General features: G+C 39.2%; 1 non-coding gene across 1 annotated transcript; it reads left to right on the forward strand.

Annotated features, from left to right (window-relative positions):
* Window positions 1-1,072: 1,072 nt before the first annotated feature.
* On the forward strand, window positions 1,073-1,178 carry LOC145590425 (small nucleolar RNA R71). Its single transcript, XR_014102026.1, has one exon. It is a non-coding gene; the product is annotated as a small nucleolar RNA R71 (small nucleolar RNA).
* Window positions 1,179-6,398: the final 5,220 nt, after the last annotated feature.

The raw sequence follows: 6,398 nt of genomic DNA on the forward strand, positions 1-6,398 counted from the left end.
TTGGGAACGTAAAGAAGAAGGACTAGCATGGTCTTTCAAAGCATTAGCAAGTTGAGAAATTTGGTTTTCAAGCATCTTATTATGAGTCATCATTTCATTAAATTTCTTATCACTTACGGTCATGTAAGTGTTCAACAACTTTGTTTGATTTTCAATGATTTCTTCCAAATTTATTCTATGTGAAAAAGAAGAGGATTGAACATAGGAATTATCATTTTGGGCCTTTGGAGCAAATCCGGGTGGAGGTCCTCTTTGAGCATTATTTTGAAAATTGCCTCTACCTTGATTGTTCCAATTACCCCTATTTTGATTTTGACCATAACCTTGATTATGGTTACCACTACCTTGATTATGATTCCCATAACCTTGGTTTTGATTACAATAATTTTGGTTTTGATTTTGGCTACTATAACCTTGATTGTTATAGTTACCTCGAGAACCTTGGTTCCCTTGGTTCCTATAACCACCACCTTGGTTATAGTTGTCAAAATTGCCATGATTGTTGTAATTCCTATTCCATTGACCTCTTTGATTTTCAAACTTAGAATCATGATTATTTGACACATAGTTCACATGCTCATTCACATTTCCATCTTGATCATCACAAACATCCATACATGCATGAGGGCAACTAGAAACATCATGATCATACGACCCACAATCATCACAAAACAAGCATCCACTAGGCATGTTATTAGAAGAAGGAGGGGGTTGAGAATTAGAAGACATACCTCATCCCTTAGATTGGGAGGGAAGACTTGAAACTTGGTAGGTAGCACTTTCCAACTTTGCCTTGATAGCGGACATCTCCTACCCCAAGTTTGTCATTTGTGAGGATAGATTGTTGATTGCATTTAGATGATCAACCGAGTACACTGAAGAGCTACTCTTGCTAGTTGACTCTCTTTCTCCATCTTGTCAATCTCTATAATACCTCACTATGTCTTCAATTATGTCCACCACTTCCTCTTCCGTTTTGTTCATGATAGGACCTCCGGCTCCTCCATCTAAACATGATTTTCCTTGAGGGCTAAGGCCTCCATAGAAGATTTGAATGATTTGATAGGTTGGAATTCCATGATGAGGACATTCTTTTTGATATTCTTTGTATCTCTCCCATGCTTCATAGAGGCTCTCACTTGGCTTTTGCTTGAAACCTTGAATCAAAGCTCTAGCCTCTGCCGTTTTCTTTTGAGGATAGAAACGAGATAGAAATTCCTTGGTAACCTCGTCCCATGTCCTTAGAGAATTCGGCTTAACCTCCTTGTCTAGCCATTCCAAGCACGCCCTATGAGAGAAAAGGGAAAGAGCTTGAGGCGGATGAATTCTTGGGAAACTCCATTCACCTTGATAGTATTGCAATATTTTTCGAACTCCTTAAGATGGTTTAGCGGGCTTTCATGCTTGGCCCCACTCAATTGTCGCCTCTTTATCAAAGTGATCATTACCGGCCTTATTTCAAAGTCATTTGCCGGTGTTGTAGGTGGAGAAATCCCACTCTCAAATCTATATGCACCGGGAATCCCCAATTTTTTCAATGCCACTCTTGGATTTTCTCCCATTCTTGCTTGTTCTTCTTGTTGTGGTTCTTCTTCACTTGAAATGCTAGGTCTCAAAGATCATCTAGCACCCCTCAACCTTGCAATAGTTCTCTCAATTTCCGGATCAAATGGCACTAGTTAATGACCACGTGCTTATGCATAAAGTCTTAAAAGAAATGGTTAGTAGCACGGCTACAAATGTAGCCTAAAAGAAAAATCTCTTTGTATTTTCAATTAAAGGAGAAATAGACTCAACAACTATAGCAAAGCACCAATATCATTCCCGGCAACGGTGCCAATTTTGACAAGAGGAAAATGTAGGTCGTTATCTACCTCTCCCTAGAGCCAAACTTAATTTGTAAACACTCGACCAACCTAATACAAGTATATGGTAAGTCAAGGGTCGAACCCAAAGGAATGAGTAGGAACGATGCTATAGCCTATGTCAAGCTAATTCGAAGAATATAAATGGTTGCGGTTGGTAACTAAGATGTCCAAAAAAACTAGACAAATCGAAGAATTCAATATGCTAAACACTAGGGATATAGGTTCCACATGCAAGCTCAATGATTATGCTAATTTATAGATCACTCAATCGATTCAACATCACAAGGGACAAACGATAGTTGCAATCAAAGGAATCCAAAAGCTATCTCCTATAAGCCAAGCTAGGGTTCACTATGAATGGCTAACAAGGAAAATCACAATCAAATTCAATCAATTAAAGCAATTCTCAAATCAAGGGTTCATGTCATTGAAATTTGCAATGCAATCTAGATTAATCTTATAGGTTGATCACTCCTAGTTTAATTAATCACATGCACAACTATGTCAACCAATTTAATTGCGACATTCAAATTAATTTAGCATCATCAACTAGCAAAAATCATCAATCAAGCATGCTTCCCCTTCTCCCTAGCAACTAATCTACTCACTAATCATGGTGAAATTAAGGAACAAAACAAATTCAATCAAATTTATATTCATTTAAAGCTTAATCAAAAGAAAATCAATCAATTAACAAATTCTAGAGCAAGGAAAGTAATCTCCAACAAAATTCAATAAACTAGAAAGAATTGCATTAAAAGTAAATCAAAGGAAAGAAATCTTACAAACTTTCATTGAATTGAATAAGGAATTTCAAGATCCAATTGAAATCTAAGATCAAATTCAAGTACAAACAAGTAAATCTTAAGCTTCTCTCTCTACTTTCCCTCTCTACTATTTCTGGAAAATTATATCTCTAGTACCAAAGTTAAGTCATCATAAAAAATAAAGTCAAAAGCTATAAATAGAAAAATCGAGCGAAGGGGCTGCACAGGGCCATGTGCACGCACAGACCAGTCGCGCGCACGCACAGCTGGGTCTGCGCGCACGCACCCTTATGCCACGCACACGCACCCCTTTATGGTGCACGAGGCCTTGGCTCCTTCGTTTGCTTGATCAAACTCCGCGCTCCCGAGCATCCCCCTCATCAGTGCACTTGAGATGATGCCCGCGAGCAAGGCAGTCCCAAAATGAACAAATTGACTTGATTATTCACCTACAAAACACAAATAAAACAAAGAGAGAAAGCATTACAAAATAAAATTAAAACTAAAACTATGAATTATCAACTAAAAATATGAAAAACTCGTAAAAACTAATCGAGAACCAAAGTAAATTATAAAAATGGAAAATCAAATAAAACTAAGAGAATTATATGAAAATGATGAAAGAAAATAAAGAAAATGAATCTAAATCTTATTCTTTTGAGCGCCATAAACGACGCTCATCAGTGATACATTGGAATTTTGGAATGGGGTTCAAGACTTTTGCGAGAGGGCTTTTTCCTTATCAACGCAAAATGGGTGACGAAGGCCTTTATTGTCCTTGTGTTGATTGTAATAATGTGAAGGTGGTCAATAGTGTTGCAATCATTAGAGATCATGTATTTTTCGTGGGTTTAGGCTTAAATACCATGTGTGGATTTGGCACCGTGAAGATGGAGAGTACAATGGGGATCTTGATGGGAATGATGTGCATGATAGAAGCAACGAGATTCATGTGGACGAGGAATACAAGAATGATGAATATATTATTGATAATGGTGAGGATAGAGCTGAGGATGATCAGGTGGATGAGGTCGAGGATGAAGATGTGGATGAGATGTTGCATAGTGTTGAAGGTGGAGTGTTTGAGTTTTTATTGGAGGCTTCCAAAAAACCTTTGTATCCTGGGTGCAAAAAATACTCCAAACTATCAGCCGTGCTAACACTTTTTACCATTAAGTCGAAGCATGGATGGACGGACATTAGTTTTACTTCTTTGTTGACCGCATTAAGTGAGATGTTGCCTGATGGGAATGAAATTCCTAAGTCTTGCTATTATGCTAAGAAGCTCATGTGTCCATTTGGTTTGGAGTATAAGAAGATACATGCATGTCCTAATGATTGTATTCTTTATCGAAATGAGTATGAAGAATTAAAGGAGTGTCCACGATGCAAGCGGTCGCGCTATAAGCGCATGAGTTGCAATCCTGGTACGAAGGGACCTCCTGCTAAGGTTTTGTGGTATCTTCCTATTATTCCAAGGTTTAAACGTCTATTCTTAACACCAAAAGACGCTAAATACTTGAGGTGGCATGCAGAGGGAAGAACATTGATTTGAAGTTTGGGAAATTTGGTGATGAAGTTAGAAATTTAAGGCTTGGGTTGTGCACGGATGGGATGAATCCATTTGGCACTCTTAGTACCCAACACAGCACATGGCCGATACTTTTAATGATCTACAATTTGCCTCCTTGGTTGTGCATGAAACGTAAGTATGCAATGGTTTCACTGCTAATAATGGGGCCTAGGTAACCTGGAAACGACATAGATGTTTACCTTGTGCCACTTATTGACGATTTGAGAAAGATGTGGGACGAAGGGGTTTCTATTTTTTATGCTCATAAGAACGAGATGTTCACATTGCGTGCAGCCCTTATGTGGACCATGAATGACTTCCCTGCATATGGCAACTTGTGTGGGTACATGGTAAAAGGAAAAAATGCGTGCCCCATATGTATTGATGACACATCAAGCATATACCTTAACAATTCTCGCAGAGATGTCTACGTGCGGACTCGAAGGTTCCTTAGGCGTGATCACCCGTACCGTAGGCAGAAAAAGGCTTTCGATGGGACAATGGAAGAGGAGACTGCGCCTAGGCCATTGATCGGTGAGGAGGTTTATGCTCAAGTTAAGGGTATACGAACGGTGTTTGGAAAATTAGAAAAAGATGTGGTCTCAACTGCTCTCTTTAAAAAGGAATCAATCTTTTGGAAGCTTCCGTACTAGAAAGAACATGACGTTAGGCATTGTCTTGATGTAATGCATATAAAGAAGAATGTGTGTGATGCACTTGTGCGAACGCTGATGAATATTCAAGGAAAAACAAAGGATGGAAAGGGTGCACGGTTAGATTTGCAAGAGATGGGGGTTCGTCCAAAATTATGGCCTCAGGATAAGGTTTGAAAGGGAAAGGAACCAGAAAAGGAAAATGTAAATGTTTCAAAAACAGGAAAGGGGAAGAGAAAGGGAAAGGCCACGCATGCGTCAAAGAAGAAAGATGAGGGTAAAGGCAAGGATGAAAAGCCTTATTTACCACCGGTTTGCTACACATTGTCAAGGGTAGAAAAACGGATGTTTTGTGCATGTGTGTACAGCATTAAGGTTCCATCAGGGTGCGCATCTAACATGAAAATATTTGTATCCTTAAATGGAGAATTGAAGCTGACAAGTATGAAATCACATGATTATCACATTATAATGCAAGTATTCCTACCGATTATAATATGTGGTATTTTACCGAAGCACGTGAGGGAAGCTATTAAAAGCCTTTGTTTGTTTTTCAATATAATATGCAGCAAAGTGCTTGATCCTTGTACACTTGATGCGTTGCAAATGGATGTGGTTGTGACTTTGTGAAAATTTGAGATGTATTTCCCGCCCTCATTTTTTGACATAATGGTGCATCTGATTCTTCATTTTGTGCGTGAGATTAAGTTGTGCGGTCCAGTATTCATGAGGTGGTGCTATCCTTTTGAAAGACACATGGGCAGCTTGCAAGATAAAGTAAGGAATCCGGCTCACCCGGAAGGAAGTATGATTCAAGGGACCGTGAGTGAGGAGATTGGTAATTTTGTGGCCGATTATATAGCCGTTGCTGAACCTATTGGTCTTCCTAATTCTCAACATGAAAGGAGACTTCATGGTCATGGAAGAATTGGGTCGAAATGAATGTCACCCAACCGAGATCAGTTCTTACAAGAACACCTTTATGTGTTGTACCATGTTGTAGATGTTCACCCATATTTAGATGAGTACATGGCTAGTTTGCGTGATGAATTTCCATCAAAAGGTGAAAGGGCACTGATGCAGTTGCATAATAAGAGGTTTGTCAGTTGGTTTCATGATCGAGTGATGGGTCGATTGGATGATAGTGTCACCGATACAGTAAGGTGGCTTGCTTATGGTCCTAGGGATGATGTTCGCTCATTTGAGGGATATGACATCAATGGGTACACTTTTTGGACAGAGGGTCGGGATTTGAAATCTTCCTCGACCCAAAACAGTGGTGTAACGCTTGTGGCATCGTCAAGGGAGTTTGCAAGTGCTAAGAATAAAGCACCTGTCGATGCAAAGTTGTCATACTACGGTCGAATTCAAGAAATATGGGAGCTTGATTATTGTAACTTCACGGTTGCTCTTTTCAAGTGTAAGTGGGTTGATAATATCAGGCGTAAAGTCAAATATGATGACTTTACTCTTGTAGATCTTGACCACTTGAATGATAGTGCAGAACCATTCATGCTAGCATCTCAAGCGAAGCAAG

Source organism: Chenopodium album, chromosome 17 (assembly GCF_948465745.1).
Source record: "Chenopodium album chromosome 17, dcCheAlbu1.1, whole genome shotgun sequence".
NCBI classification, from domain to species: domain Eukaryota; kingdom Viridiplantae; phylum Streptophyta; class Magnoliopsida; order Caryophyllales; family Amaranthaceae; genus Chenopodium; species Chenopodium album.